Below are 21,071 nucleotides of genomic sequence, written 5' to 3'. Positions count from 1 at the left end.
TGTGTGTTGTATTAGTTAAGTGCCAATTGCCCGTCTGTGTGCCGATCGGACTGACGGTCTTAATTTGTGCCGGTGTTTGACAGTCCTGAGCACCGGCACTTAGTTCATAACACATATTTATGACAGCCCGCCACAGCGCTGTGTGTTTGCTAAACAGAGCCCATTAGCAGTGTTTAGCAGTTCGATATACAATAAAAATAAAGAATAGCTTGTCCGAGCCACTCTATCAGCTTTAGGTGAGCAGGAGATTTGCAGGAGTGTGATGGTTGGTAGGCTGCACTTAGATTTGGCAGCGAGTCATGCAATCTGCAGTGGCATTTATGTTCACGAATTAAGAAGTAAGAGAAGGTGGTTTCTGTGAGTTGCCTGACTGTTAGTTCCGCAACTCCTGTAGTTGCCACACGGTCATTTTATCATTTATTTTTAAGACCAGACTTGTAAAAAAAGATAGCATATGAAAAGAAGTGAAATCGGGTATGTGTTTCCCTTCGGCAGCATAAATCTATAACCGTAATCACGTAATCGCACAAAGAATTGTTTAAAAAACGCATACGAGAGCTGTCTAAATAGTTTCAAAATGATTGTTCGAGTAAAGTGAGGGATAATTACTGCGCTACGAAAGAATGCTGACAAGTTTGCATAAGTTTGAACCCCTACCAGGTCTTAGCTGGTCCAACAAAAATAGGCAAAAGTAAACAAAGGGTCGGTATTTTTCTTTAAAAAAAAAAAAACGCTGTAAAGATACCAGCTCATAAGAGATAGATGGCTTTGTGTTTATTTGTTCCATTGAGGTCAATGGAGTGTTTTCAGATCGTAGACTCAGTTTACATAGCGCGGTCTCGACCCGGTGGTATTGGAGCGCGTTACATGCCCACCAGTTACAATACACACATTTATTTTTTGTAGGCACTGGGAGATTAAGTTATACCCCAGATTTGCAGGATGTTGAGCCGACGCCGTGACGGGTCGAACCTGTTTCCCTGTTACGCCACATCCGCTGAGCCCTTATTCAGTGGCAATGCATTTAATGGGGGTCATCAGGCTGCAAGTGTGACGTGCAGGGTCCACGGCCGTACCTCAACCAGGCGCATTAACTCACTTCGCTCTGTTGGCTTGCAAGGACGGTCCATTCCTACAGTTCAAAGCATATCGTCCCGCGTATTAACCAGCGTTTTGGCGCCATGTGCCAGTAAGCGCTTCCCCATTTTACTCGTGCACGTACTCCTGCCTGCCCACTCCGCCGAGCACTGATTGCTCACCTCACACGAAACTGATAAGCGCTGATTGAACGGCGAGGGAAAACGAAATCACCCCAAAACTGACAAATGCGTCCGTCCTTATTCACCGCGCACCACTTGATGGAGCTGTCACTTCCAATAAATATCAGAAAATGGACTCGCGTCGGAAAATAACACAAGCACACGCCCTGCGTGGAAGCGTTTATCTAGATAGGCCGGCATGAAAACATGCCTCACCGTCCTTCTACTTCAGTTGCTCTCGTGTGCTTCGGATGGGTTTCCACTGCCCATTTTACATGCATTATTGGGGAGAGAATAGCAACACGGGGCCTGAAATCCTACCACAGAATAGTGTGTATGCGCCAGTCTTTGTGACTGTGTGCCAGACTACCGGGAGATGTTTGACTATTAGTATGTCGTTACCTCCTTTAAATGTGTGTTTGACGTTTCCCTGTGTATCTCTGTCAGAATGTCTCAGTGAGTGAATTTCTCTGTGTCTGCAAAGAGCAAGTCCTTGAAGGTGACAAGGGGTGTTTGCGCATGTGGCTTACTAGACTCTGAGTATCTACATCTGTAAGAACCTGGAATATTGTTTGGGGTGGGTGACTACCCAGCTCAAGGAAATCACAAACCATGTCAGGGCGAATCCTCAGTAATAAATTAACCTGGGCCCAACTCCTTAGTAGCTATGGTAAAGAGCAGACAGGTTTAGGGCAATGTGTAAAGTATTTATGCATTACCAAAACAGTAATAAAGTCAAAATGCAAAACAATTGAAATCTCAAACCGAAATAGAAACAAAATAGAGTAACATTTAATAAAGAAAATGGCAAAGATCCAAAAAGGGGAACAGGAAATATGCATTTTTAAAAGTTTAAGTAGTAGTACCTGAAAGTAGTAGGCGCTTATGATGGTCAGTGGGCATGGTTGATCCGGATCTAGGCACAATTTGAGTCTGACTACGATACACCAACCAGGTTCATTGTGGGCAAATATTTTACCTTTTAAGTCCCAGTCAACCACAGGGGTATACTTCTAAGGTCACAGATCGTTAGTGGAGGCACTTAGAGACTCAAAACTTGTGAGACAGAGACCAAGAGAAGGGTTACGTTATGTAGATTTGTATAACGCAGGAAGGTATCCTGGTGCTGAGAAGTTGTGAGTCTAGCCGAAGCTATGGCCTAATGGGACTATTCGAAAAGCCAGGTCTAGAGCTTCATGTGGAATTCAATAAGTGAGGAGGAGGCTCTTATGTCTAGTGGCAGGTTGTTCCACATTTTAGGAGCAACGTAGGAGAAGGCTTTACAGCCAAAGTTGTTTTTCCATACATGTAGGATATATGCAAGTAGGGGTCCAGATGAGTATAGGTGTATGGAAGGTTTGTGAAAGCAGATGCGATTGTTGAGATTTGCTGGGCTAGTGTTACATGGTGCCTTGAAAGTGTGGTTGAGGAGTTTGAATTGCGTTCATTTGAATATGGTGTGGTGTATTAGAGTACTACGTGGGAGATTGAGACTGATTCTGGCCGCCGAGTTTTGAATGGTCTGCAGCATTCGGGTGAGTTTTTTGGATACCGACATAGAAGTTGTTCCTGTAGTTCAGCTTGCTTGAGACAAGGGCATGCATGATGGTTTTTTTGGGTGCTGATTGGAAGCCATTTGAAAATCTGCCTCAGTATCTTCATGGTATGGAAGCATGAGGCAGTGATGTTGTTGACTTGGGCAGTCATGTCGTGTTTGCTGTTGATGGCAATCTGGAAGTTCTTGGTGTGAGTGATGGGGGTGGGTGTCTATCGTAGCTGTGTTGTCCACCAGGTGCAGTCCCACTGTTGTTAGACCCGTCAGCCTTAGGGTGATCTTCCCCCAAACTTTTTACCTTCTTCCTCCATTTTTGCTGATTTTGTTTTTGCTGGCCTTAGGACTCTGGGCACATTATCAGAGCTAGCCAGTGCGAAAATGCATGTACTCCCTCTTACAACATGGTAAGGTTGGCTTATAGACAGCTGCCATATTTAATTTACTTTTAAGTCCTTAGTAAAGTGGCCCTACAAGTGCTCAGAGCCTGTAAATTAAATGCTACTAGTGGGCCTGTAGCATTCCGTATGCCATCCACTTAAGTAGCCTATAAACATGCCTCAGGCCTGTCATTGCAGCCTGTGTGTGCATGTTAAACTGTCATTTTGACCTGGCAAACCAAACCTTTTGCCAGCCTCCAACCTTCCCTTTTAATATAGATGCTACCCCTAGGGTAGACCCTAAACAACCCAGAGGGAGGGTGCAGTGTATTTATAAAGTAGGACATATACTCATGAGTTTTAAATGTCCTCGTAGCGACACACCCTTAAGTTCATTTTTCATTGCCTACCTCTCCAATAGACTTAACATTGGAGTTACCTTATTACACCTAATACGCTGCAACTGTTTAAGTGGTGTATTGTTTATTGAATTTATATTTTTTGCACTTGCACTTTACTTGCATTCTGGTTTTTACTGTAAAGCATGGTACTAACCAGCATGCCTCTCTCAGTATTTTATAAACTTGTATTATTATTTTTTTGTAAGTGGTTTTGTACAGTTTGGTTGCATTTACGTGATGCCCTTTGGGGTGCCAAAACATCATAAAATACTTGACTTGGCTGTAATTTTGAAATGAGAGCAGGTAATTACTTCATATTTGGTGTCTTTGAAATTGTAGAAAAAATCCTAACTCATGGTGAAGTCGGATTTTAAATTATAATTTTGAAAATACCACTTTTATAATGTTGACATTTTCCGGCATTAGTCAGTTAGTGCCTGTAACCAGTTTCTGGTCACATGACAGGGTGTAGCTGACAGTTGGGCTTTGTGTATTCCTCCTAGACAGCCTCACACAATAGGAAGCTTAGGTGTGCCTAGATGGGCCATCACTGGCAGGATGGGATGCAGGAGCTTGGTCAAGCCACACTTACACTTGAATAGGCTGTGTCCTGCCTCCACACAGAGGTCTGCAAACCCTAGTGGTTAGTCTGGAGTGAGGCCAGGCAGTATGGCTGGGGACCTCAAAGGGTATTTATAGAAGATTATCCCACCTTCCAGAGCATTTTCAAGATGGCAAAAGACTTCAGCTTCACTAAACCTGGACTCTGAGGTCTGTGTGTGTGTGTGTGTGTGTGTGTGTGTGTATAGAGAGAACACTGTTGTAATCCTGGTATCCTCTCACATCTGTCACTAACATCCAGTTTTGGAGCAGGTACTGCACCCCAAATAACCTCAGAGACAGAAGTCTGGTAGGACACATGCAGGGTCCTGCTGGACCCTGACTGTGGATACACAATAATTGTCTTGGCATCCTATTCTCTTCCTTTCAAGTGGACTCCAGTGTTCTATGTAAACCCAGAAACAGAAGCCTGGTAGGACAAAAGTAGAGTCCTTCAGCAGTCAGACAGGGGATCCACTGCATTGTCTTTGCATTCTGTCTCAGTATGCCCAAAACATTAGACAAGGCTCAGCAGACCTGTCAACCAGGATTTTACACTGTACTGTCAAAAGGAGGCCCACAGCCCACACCCTGCATATTCTGCTGCACTTAGAGGAGCCATCTCTCCCTATTCAGGTCAGCATTTTTTTTGCTCTGTGGAGGCACCTCACATATTCAAATATTCAAGGCTTCAAGGCTAATAACTGGCTGGTAGAAGCTAGAGATCTAATGCAAATTAGCCTCCAAGAAATTCAGGCATGGACAAAGTAACTTTCTAAAAGTTACTTTTCCTTAATTATTTTTAAACATAGGACTTCACAATTGAATTGGATTTTTAATAGCTATTATAAATATTTATTTTATTTTACTAGCTAGTCCCATTCCAGAGTTACATTATTAGTTCTTTAATCTTCACTGTAAGCCTACCGCAGTAAAATAGCTTTTTTCATGCCTTGTGACTGTAGGGACATAGTAACATTAACTTTCTGCATGTCCCACTTTTAAATGCCATGCACCCTGCCTTGTGGGCTACAAGGCCTACATAGGGTTGACTTATTAATATTTAAAAGGGAGGATTTGATCTAGCAAAGGGTTTATTTTGCTGGGTTGAATAACAGTTTTAACTTTGCTATAGTTAGGTTCTAGACCTGGCAGTTCTTGGCATGGTTTCCCAGTACTTTTTGCTTCTGACCTCCTGTTTTTGGACCCTGTGCTGTAATTCATTTTTGCTGGTTTTGATACTCTGGGCACTTTACCACTGCTAACCAGTGTTAAAGTACACATGCTCCCTGTCTAAAAGATATTGGTAATTGGTTTTCCATGATTGGCACATTTGATTTACTGATATGTCCCAACTATAGTGCACCATGTGTGCCCATGGCTTGCAAATCAAATGCTGCTAGTGGGCCTGCAGCACTGCTTGTACCACCCACCTGAGAGTAACCCTGTAAACATTTCTCAAACCTGCCACTGCAGTGTCTGTGTGCAGTTTTGCACTGCTAATTCAACCTGGCAAGTGTAGCCACTTGTCAGGCCCAAACCTTCCCTTTTACTACATGTAAGTCACCCCAAAGGTAGGCCCTAGGTAGCCCCAGGGGCAGAGTGCAGTGTATTCAAAAGGTAGGACATGTACTGTCATGTTTTAAATGCCCCGTTAGTGAAATACTGCCAAATTCGTTTTTCACTATTGCAAGGCCTATCTCTCTCATAGGTTAACATGCAGACTGCCATTAAATATATTTTAAGTGCAGTGTCCCATTGGGAGCAGATAGAGATGTGGAGTTTGGGGTCTCTGAATTCACAATTTAAAAATACATCTTTTGGTAAAGTTGTTTTTTAGATTGTCTGTTTGAAAATGCCACTTTTAGAAGTGCTTCTGCCGGGCTGCTGAATACACGTCTGTTCAGACTGACAGTTGGGCTGTTTGTGAATTCACTCTAGACAGTGACACAAAGGGAGCTAAGGGTGTGTCCTGCATATCCTATGAGTCTTCCTGGGCTGGAGTGGGAGGGAGGAGCTATCATGTGCACTTGAAAGGGCTGTGCCTGTCCTCTCATAATCATAATACAGTCTCCAACCCCCTGGTGTGTGTCTGGGGCAAGACAAGGAAGAGGCAGGGTCTTATGCACTACAAATACTTTTTTGGGGGGGAAATTAGCCTACTTCAAAGGCAGAAATGAGTATAATTATTGGGCTACTGACCCCACAACTTCGGATTACTTCTGGATCAAGAGAAACCTCTGCCACGGAGAAGAGCTTGATGCTTGAGGAGGACCTGCCACTCTGCCTGTTGCTTTGCTGTGCTGGCCTGCTGCTGCTTCTGCCTTAAGAGGGAAAGGACTGGACTTTGCTTTCTGAAATCCTGCTTGTGAAGTTTCTCCAAGGGCTTGGACTGAGCTGGCTCCCTGTTCTGGTGTCTCAGGGACATCAAAGACTTCATCTGCAGTGTCTGGGATCTTCTACTGAGTGTCCTGACTTGCTAAGTGATGCCATATCTAGTTCCTGTACCCTTAGAAGTGGAAGCTGGTAACCTTCGGGGGGAAATCCACGCACTGCTGTGTGTGCATCAGAAAAATCGACGCAGCACCTGTTAAGCAGTTGAAAATTCGACACAGCGCCTGCCTTGTGACTGGGAAATCGACGCAGCTACTGTTCTCAGCGCAGACCCTTCGCACAGCGTGTCAAAATTTTCCACACATCGACCCTGGGAATCAAAATCTTCAACATCACCGCACGGACCTGAGGCTGCTTGTCTGGAAATCGATGCATCCCTGCCCTGTGAGAAAAGAATTGAAGCATTGCTTACCGGGCGGAGACATAATCAATGCACGGCCTCACTTGTGAGTAAGTAATTGATGCATCGCTTGCTTATTTGATGCACGCTTGCCCATGCGGCTTTATTTTTGACGCATACTAGGTACTTTGTGCTAAAATGCATTCATTAATTTATATGGATTAAGACTCTTTACTTTAAAAATTCATATCTTTGCTTGTGTATGTTGGATTTTTGTGGTTTGATTTTGTTTGATTTAGATAAATATTGGCTATTTTTCTAAACTTGCATGGAGTCCTTTTGTGGTGTTTTTCACTGTGTTACTGTGTGCGTTGGTACAAATGCTTTACACATTGCCTCTGGGATAAGCCTGACTGCTTGTGCCAAGGTACAAGGGGGTGAGAAGAGGGTTATCTGAGTTGGCTATCCCCCTTACCCTGACTAGAGTGAGGGTCCCTACTTGGACAAGATGCAAACGGACTGCCCCATTTCTAACATCAGGCTACAATGGTAGGCCTGGATCCATGTTTGCACTGTAGTTGATGGCACAATAGGTGCTGCAGTCCACTAGTGGCATTTAACTTATACTAGGGACTTCTAGACAATCTAAATATGCCAATTAGGAGTATGCCAAATCAACCATGTTTAAAAGGGGACGAGAAGCACTTTCCTACTGTATTGCAGGGGTAAAGCGCATGGAGTTCTAAAGCTAGCAAAAATATAGAGTCCAACAATAGGTGAAAAATGTGTGTGCCTTGCAGAAAAAGCAGAGTTGCCACATTAGCTATGTTTCGTACTGTTAGTGTCTATGTATGGCCTTCATATAACTGTATTTAATTAACTCATTGTCATGTGTTGTCTATTCAGCGTCTGATTATCAGTAAGTTGTTTTTTAACAATCATTAAGTTGTGTGTATTTCAGATTCTTAGCTAATGTCTTTGCATGTTTCTGCTGCAACTCTGAGTGCATTTGATGGTGTTTGGTAGTGCCAGTCACATGCTTGACTGCTAATTTGGGAATGCTAGTCTATGCTTATGTCAGACTTCGACTTTCTTACGGTACACGTTTGTCAATGTCTGACTGGCAGTACATTCCTGATGGTGTTTGATCTTAGTGGACTCATATCTTGACTTGAACTGCATATTTTGCTGTCATATTTTTCTCTCAGTGAGGGTTTAATTTATACATACATCTAAGTGATACAGTTGGTCTTTGAGCATCTTTTTGTCTGATTGTCCGTGAATTACAAACCCTGTGTTACAATTGTGTTCACATCAGATGAGTCAAAGAAAAATACTGTACGAACACCATCAATAAAGCCACCAACAGAAAGAGAACACTTTTCAAGACAATCAATACTTGCATCAACCCCCTGCCGAACCCTCCTATTTCCCACAGAGAAGTGCAACGCTATCAGGATTTTCTGTAATAAAAAATATAGACAATCTGGCAGCATATCACCTACACTAAGCCTGCTTTTCCTCTCACCCCTGCTTGTAGAATCCCACAAAAGTCATCCTTCAAAGCCCTATATTTTGTATAATTTGCCAACAGACTCACTACCCAAAAGTCACTTCTTGAGAAGATAATGTACTCTCTTCCTTCATCATATCTCTCTCTGGGAATGCTCTCACCCCCTACTAACCATTGTCGGTGTCTTCCTCACTCAAGGCATTTTCCCAGAAGCTCTCAAGACAGGCCAGCTCCCCCAAGCCCTAAACAAACCTATACTAGATTCTGGTGACCTCGCCAACTAAGGCCCATCACACACCTACCATTCATGGCAAGATAATCGAAAAAGAAGTCTGTGTTCAACTCCAAGATCACAATAATGTAAACCATCTCTGACAAGACTACCAGTGGGGCATCCGAACACCATGGACGTCAGTTCACCAAAATACTAGGGGTAGCGGATTTGTCCCAAGATGACCTCACAAGAAGTGACATCATATGACTTTTGACCCTTGCAACATCACATAATGTGTTTTTTTTTGTGATAGTTGCACTACAGTAAGTGACATCACTGAAGGTAAAAAAAAAAAAAAAAAACCATGCAAGGCCGCTAATGTAGAAACAAGTGCACTTTAGTTATCACCCATGTATTGCCTAGCCTACTGCCATGGTATGCCAGGGACTCATTTATCAGAAGCAAGGAGCACCGTCATCATATACAAGAGGATATGCCACAATTGGCCAGCTACTTTCACTCTGTTCCTAAACATGGCTTCAAATGTTAAGTCAAAGCCTCATATGTAAAGGTACCACCATCATTTGTTAAACACCAGCATAATTTGTGTAGGAACAGCCATAAATTGCATAGACATTGTCAGAAATGGGGGGTCTCTTGTTGTCCAAATAGGGATCACAGTCCTAGTCAGGGTAAGTCACAACACAATCCAAATTATCCTGTGCCTACCCTGTGGGAGCGTGGCACTGGGCAGTCAGGCTTAACTTAGAAGGCAATGTGTAAAGTATTTGTGCAATAAGTCATACAGTAACACAGTGAAAACACCACAAACATACACCACACAGGTTTAGAAACATAGATAATATTTATCTGAATAAAATAAGGTCAAAACGACAAAGATCCAACAAGCTAAAGTTGAAATATAACTTTTAAAAGGTTTAAAAGAGTCTCAATCCTTAGAAATCAACAGTTGTTTCTTTGTTACACACAGTACCTGGGATGCGCCAAAAATAACAACGCAGGGCGACCGCAGAGGAGGAGGTGCGTGGAAAAATAAGGTGTTGCGTCCGAGTTTCTGGTGCGGCACAGACCATGCGTCATTTCCTTCCACGCTGCAAGGGGTTGTGTTGTTTTTCAGGTGCCCATTCTTGGTTCCTCACTGCGATGTGGGGATATTTTGACGCCCAGGAAAGATGCGTTGAAAATCCTTGACGTGCTGGCAGAGATCGATGCAAAGCCTGCATTACGGCTTGGAAATTGCCTCACCGCTGACCGAAATGATGCAACACCGACTTCCCGACAGAGTATTTGATGCAGCGCCTGCCTTGCGATGGAAAATTAGACACTTTGCCTACCGGATCGATGCAGCGACTGCTCCTTCTACCAGCACATCAAGGATTTTCAACACATCGTCCCTGGGCATCAAAAGATCCCCGGATCGCAACCCATTGCAGTGTGGAAAGAAATGATGCATCGTCTGTGATGCGCCAGAAAATTAAAAACAACACCTTATTTTTCTTATTATGCACACGTGGAATCTCATGCCTTTGTGCACCTTTACTTTCCTCACCATTTGTGCCTAGCCCTCACCTGTGCACCTTGTTCATTCTCACCTGAGTGAGTTATTCTCTGACAGCTGTTTAGGCTGAGCCACCCCACATAGTCCAAATTAATTCAGATAAGTTTACATTATGGGTCACAGAACTCATCTTGCATAACCCCAACCTTTGTGTGCACCTAACTCTACTCACACCAGGTTGTCGGATGTTCTTACTCATCTCTTTACACCTAACCTCCGTTCATATGTGGGCATTTAGCTGTACTGACCTGCATGTATACACTGCATTTTAACCTCAAACCAACAATCTATCTGTTACCCAGTTGTGCCTAGCCCCCATCAGCTGTGTAGGCCTAGTGTCCTTTCATATGTTGGCACAAAATATCCTTTAACCTGTCTACCTGAATCCTTCTCTCACTTGTGTGCACTGACTGCTCTTAAACTTGAATGGTGTTACCATCCACAGTGTCCAGAATGTCTCCCCTTCACATCCTTTCTTTTTCTTCATTACTTCCTGTCCTTTCATGTAATTTCCTATCTGGTTTATTAATCTTTCTGTTTCTTCCTACAGCATGCAATTCCCGTTTCCTCCTTATTTGTCTTTCACAGTTACTTTTACTACTTTTTTTCCATTCTGTCTCCTGCTTTTTCTCCGTTTGGGTTCTTCTCGTCCCTCACATTTTCTCCTCCTTAATTGTATTTTCTTTGTCTTTTTGCTAATATTTTCCTCTCCCGTTTATTCCTTCCCTTCACTCTGTTTTTTTTTTTTAATCTCAAGCTCCGTTCTATTGCTTTACACTACTTTTGTATTCTCTTTTTCTTAGGTTTCCTTTTCCTTTGGAGAAAGAGGTACGGGTGCATCTCAGGGCGAATGTCCACTCCCTTCCTTGGCAGGAAAGGTGGCCCTTACTCCACACATTGATACCAGAATTGCCACGTTCTAGCAAAATATAAACATGATTCTAAAAAGGGTGTTGATAGATCCTGGAGGTCGTGCTAGGATAAACTCCTGGACGTTATTGGTCCACTCACAAAAATTCTAGATCTGGCAGGTCCTTTGTGGATGGATGCAACACGCCGAAATATTCCTTGGCAATGCCAACTGTGTAATATCTACAGAGAAGTGCCGCTCATTGTTAATCAAGGTGGACCCCAAACTGGGGGATTTAGCGTCCACAGAAGCGGTTTTAGTGGCACAAGGGGGTTTGCTCTGGGAGCCCTTTATAAAAGAATTAGGAAAATTGTGTCTACATTCACATCGCTCGATAAGGCACAAGGCTATCATCAAAAAGATTTTCCTTGTTGGGGCCGGCAGTGGCTGAGTGCGCTCGGCTGGCAGGTTTTGTACCCAAGCCTCCCCCCCCCCGTGAAGGCTACCACAGAGGATAAGATGAGCCTCACTCAGGGAAATTCTTCCCCTCCAGGAGAGGCAAGAGAGGTTGCAATGCAAAAGGCTCTGCCAGAGGACATTTCTATGGGGCTGCTGGAACAACATCACCGACACAGAGACCCTCGACATCATGGCAACCATCCACTCAGGAGCTGCCACCGACCCCTGCCCTCACCACATCTTCAACAAAGCCAGCAACATCATCGCACCCAAACTCCGGCACACCATCAACCGCTCCTTCGAGACTGCCACCTTCCCGGAGAGTTGGAAACATGCAGAGATCAAACCTCTACTGAAGAAACCCACTGCTGACCCAACAGACCTCAAGAACTACTGGCCCATCTCCCTGCTCCCCTTTCCAGCCAAAGTCATTGAGAAAGCAGTCAACAAACAACTCACCGCCTTCCTGGAAACCAACAACATCCTGGACCCCTCTGAGTCAGGATTCAGAAGCAATCATAGCACCGAGACCGCCCTCCTCGCTGCCGCAGACGACAGCCGCACCCTCCTTGACCGAGGCAAGACAGTCGCCCTCATCCCTCTGGACCTTTCTGCTGCCTTTGACACAGTCTCACACGACACAGAATGCACCGGCCTCCATGATGCCGGCATCCAAGACTCAGTAAGCAATGGCTCTCCTCGTTCCTCACCGTCTGAAAACAGAGGGTCTGACATACTCCTCCTCCCCTTTCTCTTGGAAGCCACCAAGATCAGCTGCTGTGTCCCCCAAGGATCCTCGCAGAGTCCCACCCTCTTCAACCTCTACACGACCCCACTTGCTGCCATCGTTAGAAGCCACCCACTCAACATAGTCTCCTATGCATATGACACCCAACTGATAATCTCCCTCACCAACAACCCGACCACCGCCAAAAACAATTTCCACGACGGAATGAAAGCAGTTGCCGCCTGGATGAAAGATGGTTGACTCAAACTGAACTCGAAAAAACAGAAGTCCTCATCTTCATCTCCACACCATCCACCTGGAACGAGTCCTCGTGGCCCACTGCCCTCGCAAACGCCCCCACCGACCACCCCCGCAACCTAGGAGTCATCTTAGAATCCTCGCTCTCAATGGACCGACAGGTGAGCACGGTCTCATCAGGTTGCTTCCACACCCTGCGCATGCTTCAAAAGATCTACAAGTGGATCCCCACCGAAGCCAGAAGGACAGTCACTGAGGCCCTTGTCAGCAGCCGCCTCGACTACGGCAACACTCGCTATGCCGGGACCACCGCCAAGACCCGGAAAAGACTACAACGCATCCAGAACGCCTCTGCCCATCTCATCAATAACACCCCAAGACACACCAACACCTCCGCCCTCCTAAGAGACTCACGCTGGCTGCTTATCGACAAGAGAATCACCTTCAAGCTCCTGACCCACAAGGCCCTATACGAGCCGGACCAGCCTACCTCAGCCATAGACTCTCCTTTTACACTCCTGCCAGAAAACTTCGCTCCGCCGACCAGGCCCATGCCAAGGTCCCCCGCATCCCTAAAACCATAGCTGGATGAAGATCCTTCTCCCACATTGCCGCCAAGACCTGGAACACCCTCCCCATCCACCTCAGGCATTCTCCCACCCTTTCTCAGTTCAGGAAGGACCTCAAGACCTGGCTCTTCGACTGATGCTCAGTCCCCAGCGCCTTGAGACCCTCACGGGTGAATAGCCGCACTCTACAAATCGCTGATTGATTGAAATCAGGTGAGTGGTCTCCCTTCTACCCATAAAAAGCTGGGGGGCTTTTGGCGTTGTTCCTTCACATGTGGGAGCTGCTTGCAATGGACTCTTGGGGTTTCCAGACAATCCAGGGCTTTCAGATCAAGCTTTATGGCTCTCCAGTACATGAATCTCATCTGCTGGTTTTCTTAAAATATCAGGCTACCTTGCTAGACCAAGAGGTGGCGGAATTACTGCAAAGAGATGCAATAACCCTGACATACCTCGACCTGTGGGGTTTCCTTAGCATCATATTCTTGGAGCAGAAACTGGATGGGGTAAGGGACCTGTGATAAACCTCAGAGTTCAGTCGGTGGCTGGTCTACTACCATTTCAGAATGGAAAGATACATCTGTTGAGGGATCTGTTGCAGTTGGATAATTGTATGATGCATCTGGACCTCAAAGACACATACCTGACGGTTCCCATCTTCACACCAGATCGCAGGTTCCTGCAATTTTGATGGTGAGGACAGGTACGAATTCAAGACTTTGCCTTTCATTTTCTCCTCGGCGCTTTGGTGCTTCACCAAGGTGTTGAAGCCAGCAATAGAGTCCTTGCGTGCACAGGACTGCCAACTAATTATATACCTGGATGACCTCCTGTTGATGGATCAGTGTCCCAACAGATTGGGAGGACAGTTGCAAATGACAGTTCACTTGCTGGAAGGTTTTGATTTTATCATCAACACCACCAAATAATTTTTAACTCCATCCAAACAGGCAACCTTCCTTGGTTTCATCATCAATTCAACTGAGAAGACCTTAAGTCTTCCCTCCAGGAAAGTGGCAATTATTTGAGGGGAGTGGAGAAATACCTTGTCCAGACCAATGACTTTGCTGCATCAAATTGCCTCAGTGATGGGTCTCTTGTTATCCTTCATCCTGGTGATATTTCCAGGCCCTTTGCATTGCAGAGCCCTTCCACAACTCAAAGCAACCCACCTTTGCAAGGGCCTTCAACAGTCAGAATTGATTCCACAGACAGAAGAGGTCAGGGAAGAAATGAGGTGGTGGCTTGCCAATATGGAGGCATGGAATGGCAGGGCTATATTTGGGTTATTATCATAGAATCTGATGCCAGCAAGTCCGGATGAGGAGCACACTGTGGGGACTTGTTCACAAGCAGAAAATGGTCTGCAGCAGAGCAACAACTCCACATAAACTGTTAGGAGCTGATGACAGGACCAAGGAGAGAGTGAGCTGCTGTGTCCTCCTAACGATGGACCGTACTTCAGTGGTCCTCTATAATAATCATCTGGGAGGGACCAGTTCCAAAATGTGGTGCAAATGGCAAGGTAATTCTGGATGTTCTACCTCTCCAGCAACATACCTGCCAGAAATATCCAACGTGGTAACGGCTTGTTACTCAAGACAATAGGTGGACATGAGTTTGTGGCAACTGGATCTGCAGATCTTCAGGAATGTGGACGTTCAGTGGGGACCCTTCACAGTGGACCTCTTTGACTCCTGTCTGGATCATCAAGTGAAAAGATACTTCAGTTGGAAACTGAACCCTCTGCCAGTAGCGACAGATGCTTTTCTGTAAGATTTGCCCATGGAACAGGGATGCAAGCTTCGCCCCCTCGTGCTGATCATGAAGTTGTCCACGCAGGTGATATGGCATCAGGTGAAACTAGTCCTCATCACCCTGTTCTGGAGGTCTCAGGTTTGGTTTCCAGTTCTTCTGGAACTTTCTTGGGATTCTCCAATCCTTCTATCCCAAGCTCCAGATATTCTTCGGGATCCTCTAGGCAATCCTCATCCATTAATCCTCCAGGGAGGGATGTCCCTCATGGTGTGGAGGATTACAGGAAACTATGGCGAGCCCCCGGACTTTTGCAGTAGGCTGAGCGAATGGTGGCCACAGCATGGGCTGATGGGACCAACAAATGATACAGATCAGCATGGTGGAGATGGGTTCGTTGGTGTGTACAAAACAGTGAAAATCCCTTGTGGTCCAGCATTGTCCATGTAATGAATTTCTGGGCTTTGCTGTTTTTGTCTTAACAGACAGCGAACACGTATAGATCTGCGATTTCAGTGGGACATGTTACGATACAGGGTTATTAGGTGGCGGTAAGTAAGCTGATGAGAGGGATATGCCCAGCTCTGCAGCGGAAACTAGATATTCTACACTTTATGATGTGAATGAGGTCTTGCATCTTTTCAGTTCATGGCAGATGGACACATTTTTTTCTTGTAAGGAATTGTCAGCAGAGCTCACAATGCTACTCTCTTTTTTGTTTCCTGCCGTAGGGTTTGGATGTCTGGGCCATGGATGTCATGAGCAGGGCTTTTTACTCTGGAAGGAGTCCCATTTCATATTTCCGGTAGAACAACATTGAATTATTTGGTGGTGGTGTAGCCGGCTTTTGCTAAATTCCCAAAATTATGTGTGGTAAGGTACCTGAAGGCTTACGAGAGTGACAGAGGATGTCTGTCTCTGGGGGTAGGGGCCAGAGGGAGATTTGGCAGTTACTGATATTCCTCAGGAAACATTTTAAAGCAGTCTCCTCTTCCACCATAGCTAAATGGGTCCGTTGGGTCATGCTTGAAGCAGGCATTGATGTGTTGCAATTCGGAGCCCAGTCAGTATGGTTTCTAAGGCTTTTTCTCTAGGCTCAACACTGGAGGATCTCCTTAATGTGGCATATTGCTCTTTGGGCTCCATGTTTAAAAGATATTATTTTAAACCAGTTATGGATATGGCGTCATTGGTGGTGGATAAGCTTTGAACAAGCATAATTCTCACCTCTGGTCCTGACATAGAATGAAAAATTTCCTAGCTTACATAACGGAAGGTTTTAACTCTATTAAGGACGTGGATGCGAGGATTGTTCCCATCTAAGGTTTCTGGGAAATCTTCCAGCCCTTATATGGTTTTGAAAGAGCTGATTCAAATTATTAATGATCTACTGTCTTCGTAAGATGTAAGTATAATAGTTTGCTGATCCTCTGTAATCTATCTATATGGGCTTCTAGATGCCGTTAAGGGCAACTGTTGATGAAATTATTCAATGACAGTCCCTTTGTTTGTTGTATGACACTGGTGATCTGATCCATGAATAGCAATGTCATTGTTATGTTTTCATTTATGCGCCTGATCCCGCCAAAGGAGAATAAGGAAGCTGCCTGAGGTGCTTATTTTCCACAAAAGAAAGAGGAAGTTAGAAGGAGGACAATGTTATGAAGGACTATACTGTTCATGGATTGGATAACATTTTTTTTGTATTTCCTTTCCAGTGGCATTCTGGTAAAGGTAATTTTGTTTAATGTTGAAGCCTGTGGGAATTAATTAAAGGAATTCAGGTTTGAACATAATCCTCGCCTCCTTGTCCTTAATAGAATTGAAACTTTCTGTCACGTAAGCTAGGAAGTTCTTCATTTTTCATTATATAGAAGTCTGTTCCCTGATGAACTCCTGAGTTAATTCACAAACAAAGCAACAATTGTAATCCCTTGACCGACACTCAGAAATTGGTCCTTTTGTATTTTCAATGTATACTCCATTGCCTGCAGGTAGGCTTCACGATTTGATTTACTGAAGACAAGATTCTTGTTTGTAGATGCTAATTAGTAAACAGACTTATACTGAATGAAAGAAGATTTTCGAGATTCGGATTGTTTATTGGAAGATTTTGGTTGAAAGTACGTATTGCATAGTATGGCCTTTTCTTCTTCACCCCTAAAACACACACTCACAAGTATCCTGCCAAGCTTGTTGTAGCCCCGGGTGCAGCATCTTTGTGGTTGGAGTTTGCAGTGAAGTGCTGCTCCAATAGCTGGCACCGTTTTGTGGCATTTTTGTGTGGTCACCTCATCTTAAGTTGCACCTCCATGAATCACACCCACCGTCTCTTCCCAACTCCCCGTGCACTACCATCCCCAGGCTGCAGACTCAGGGTTTGACTATGGTTATCAGATACGTATATTTTAGCAGGACACAACTTTTCCAGACTTGTTAGAATCCATAAGATTGAAAAATCCTGCATTTTGGGCAGCGAAGATAATTTCCCGATTTAAAAAAAGTGCATTAAAAAGCATCCATTAAATCACTGCTCATTGATTAATCCATTTAATTTCATTAATGCTTGCTTTGTCAACTGGTCTTTGGAAGTTTGTACAGACACCACTATGCGTCAATATTTCCAGCTTGTTAAACTGGATTATAATATTGTACTCCAACTTGTAGGATTACATTAGGTAATGATTTTCTGGGAAACATTTAGTAAACATCTGTTATTATATGCTTGAATGTAGGTGGATTTTAGTTCTCCTTGTGTTTCATCTATTTCATTACCATTTTTCCACAATATCCAATTCTGGTAAGATCTTTTACCTTAGCAGTTGACCAGAATATGTCAGGATTCCGACCTATGCTGAAGACACATTGTTGTTACTGGGTCTCGTGGTTCAATGGATTAATGCATCCACTGCAGCTATCTTTGTGTGATCTCATGATCACAGCTTCGAATCCTAGCAGGTCTGCTCAACCTTTCATCTTTTCATGGTTGATAAAAATGAGATCCATTTGCTTTGGTTCCAATAAACGTCTATTATTGTTTATGTTAGATCTAACATCCATGCCTCCACATGATTTTAAAGCATATTGTCACGCTACTAATGTAGTGAAAATAATGGCATCTTTGAAAAGTGACCTCTGGTACACCGGAATAATTGGAGCGTGTTAATTATTTTACCTGCTTTGTTTGCACCAACAATTTATTATTCATCCCTAATAGACCACTGCATCTATCCGGGTAGGAACTAAAAACTCATGTTATTCAATACACTAACCTTTTTAAGGAAAGTAAGTATTATAAAACATATGGAATGCTAACATTTATTAATTGTTCAAAAGAATAGTTTATTCCAACCAATCATTGTTTCCAAATCAGTACGTTCTGACTATCGTAGGACTCTAAAAGTTTTGTTTCCCAGCATCTTCCTCCATCGTGGCAGGAGGACGTTTTCATATCAGCACAAGATGATGTAAAGCAAAAGCAGTAGTTGCCAGGGAAGTTGAGACCAATGTCTTCTCCCTTACTTATGGTACCATAACTAAAAATGGATTTGGAGGGCCTGAACAGTTGGCAAAGTATTACTGTTACAATCAGACAAAGGTGGCAATGGGAAAGGGGCCTCCTGGACCTCCTTGTCTCCCCTTAGACAACCTAAGACCGCATTTCCTAAACTGGGGGTCGTGAGCTGATTATTGGTGGCCCACAAAAGTACTGGTTAATATGCGAGTAACATTTAAAACAATTAGCCCTCTTTGTGTGCGAGTGCAAAGGTGCTGAATAATGTCTGCATATCCAGTTTAAAAACAAACCTTTGCGGTATTCCCAAGCAAGACTGCAGGGGAACCGTCCTGTATTTGTTGCTGCTGTATTTTTACTTCACAAAGCCATTCCAACAGAGAATGTGGTCACTGTACGTGATCATACAGAGCCATACCATATGTATGATGCTTGCATATTTAAAAGAGAAATATGAATGTGGCCTAATGGGCAGAGCTGCTAGCTGAATTTGGGAAACCAGATTCGAGTCGTGGTGTTGGCTCAACATCCTTTGATTGTGGTCAAATTACTTCATCCCCCTTGGGTAAAATAAAATGAAACTTACCATGTGTAATGTAATCTTGTGCTCATGTAAAGGACTCCAATGTCCTTAGGCTCTGTACACAATATTTAAAACTGTAAAATATACATATATATTGGGTCTAAAATGCACCCTTGGGCTTTGTTTTAACACAAAAATGGAAATGAGGTGTTAACTCATATCCTGCTGCAGAAGCGGTGTCTTAGATTTGCTAAAATCACTGGTATCAACACCAAGATGTTTCTAGAAACCTTGTGATTGTTGTGAACAGATGCCACAGGCCAGCACCCAAGTCTAGAAAGTGTTCCAGCTCTAGACTCCAATGCAGTTTATCATTTGTCACTTTTATAGGCAGATCAATATCTTAGCCTCAGTCCGATATCGAAGGGCTTGGTCAAGGCTGTGACATTTACAAACAATTGCTGTTATTACACTTGACAAAAATTGCCATGCCTCATGTCCGGTAAAGCTAAGTGAGTCGCAAAAGTTTGTTGTGCTTAAATCCTGGACATTACATAAAGCTGAGCAGGCCAGAGAGAGGCATGGATGGACAGGTCTCCAGTCTTATACCTCTTGGAGCCCACAACCATATCTTGTAAACCACATTTCAGAACCCATTCAACATTCCTTTCTCCTATTCCGTATGGGCACCTTTCCATCCAAAGACCAAGTTCCAGACTGGAAGCAACCTTGGCCAGACCCCTATTGCAGCCTATGCGGCTTGTTAGAACAAAGTGTATTACATTTCTTGTGCATCCTCTGGGCGGTTACTCATCTGAGACAGAAATTAAAATGTCCTGTTTTGAGGGTGCTTCAGATTAGATCTTGCCGTCCAGCAGTGTCGGCACTCTTACATGGGCATCACTTTCGGCTTGCCTGCAGGCCAACAAAAGTCCTATCGGAAGTCAGAAAGCTTCTTCTATCGCAAACAGGAAGATCCCACGAAACATAATCTTTGACCGCATACAACATTTTTAGAGCCTGCCCTTTGTCGTCATGTTTTTAAGAGAAGCATCCTCCAGGAGGGTTCTTCTAACTGTAAGGCAATCTGTGAACGAGTGCAAAGACTGGCTTCCTGCACTATTTTTGTGCTTTAGTGTTTGTCTACGGCTGTTACTACTTTAAACTGTTAATTTAAGTGTGTATCTTAGTCTTATGTTCCACAATGCAATTTAGAGAGCCTTTTAGCATGTATTTCATTAATAGGGAACGGGGTGTACAAAGTTGTTGTCGTTTCTTGAGGGTGCTTCAGATCAGATCATGTGCATAATAATTTGCTTGCCTACATGGTAACAAAAGTCCTACTGTAAGTTAGAAAGTTGGTCTTATCGCAAACAGCGAGCTCCCATGTAATATAATTGTAGGCCCAATACAGTTTTTTAAGAGTCCGCCTTTTGCCACCACGTTTTCAAAAGGAGCCACTGCTAGTGTGGGCCTTTTTACTGTAAGGAGCTGTGATCGAGTGTGAGCCTGGCCTTCTGCTCTATCTTGCACTTTAGTGTCAGGCTACGGCGGTCACCTTTGCAGATAGTGATTTCGCATATAATTACTAACTTTTCATTTCATAATGCACTTTAGAGCTTGTTTTTACATTGTGCTGTTTTAATTGATGAAAACAGGTAATTATTGTAAGGCAAACAGTGATCGAGTGTGAACCAGGCCTTTTGCACCATCTTGCACTTTAGTGTTCGGCTACAGCAATCACCTTCGCAAATCGTAACTTTGCGTATAATTACTAACTTTTTGTTTGATAATGGACTTTCGAGCTTGCTTTTTTAGATTGTGTGTTGTTTTGATTGATGACAACTAGTGACTTTTAATCATTGTGGTGCACGGTTGCGTTGATTTGTGTTAATCTGCAATAAAGAAGTTCTTCTTTGTTGTGCTAACAAAAGGATGATGGCAGGTTCTAAAAAACTCAGGAAGCACTGACCTAGCAGATGCAGCAGCTTCCTACCCAGCCCTGGCAGGAAGCATTCAAGACCTGGTCAGAGGAGGTGACCTCGCGCGCCCCCCAGAGCAGCTCACCTCAGGGATGGGGCTTCTGTGAATGCTCCTGCGGGTGAGCCGAGCCAGGGACCTGGTTTGTGTGGGCCGAGCCAGGGACCTGGTTTGTGTGGGCTGAGACTTACTGCCTCCAGTGTC

General features: G+C 44.0%; 1 protein-coding gene across 2 annotated transcripts in view; it reads left to right on the top strand.

Moving 5' to 3' along the window:
- Nucleotides 1-21,071, top strand: part of ADCK1 (aarF domain containing kinase 1) — a 699,440-nt gene that overhangs the window by 666,102 nt on the left and 12,267 nt on the right. The gene's annotated exons all lie outside the window — the stretch shown is intronic.

Source organism: Pleurodeles waltl, chromosome 9 (assembly GCF_031143425.1).
Source record: "Pleurodeles waltl isolate 20211129_DDA chromosome 9, aPleWal1.hap1.20221129, whole genome shotgun sequence".
NCBI lineage: Eukaryota > Metazoa > Chordata > Amphibia > Caudata > Salamandridae > Pleurodeles > Pleurodeles waltl.
The sequence above is the reverse complement of the archived record's forward strand: the minus strand, read 5'-3'. Positions and strand labels throughout refer to the sequence as shown.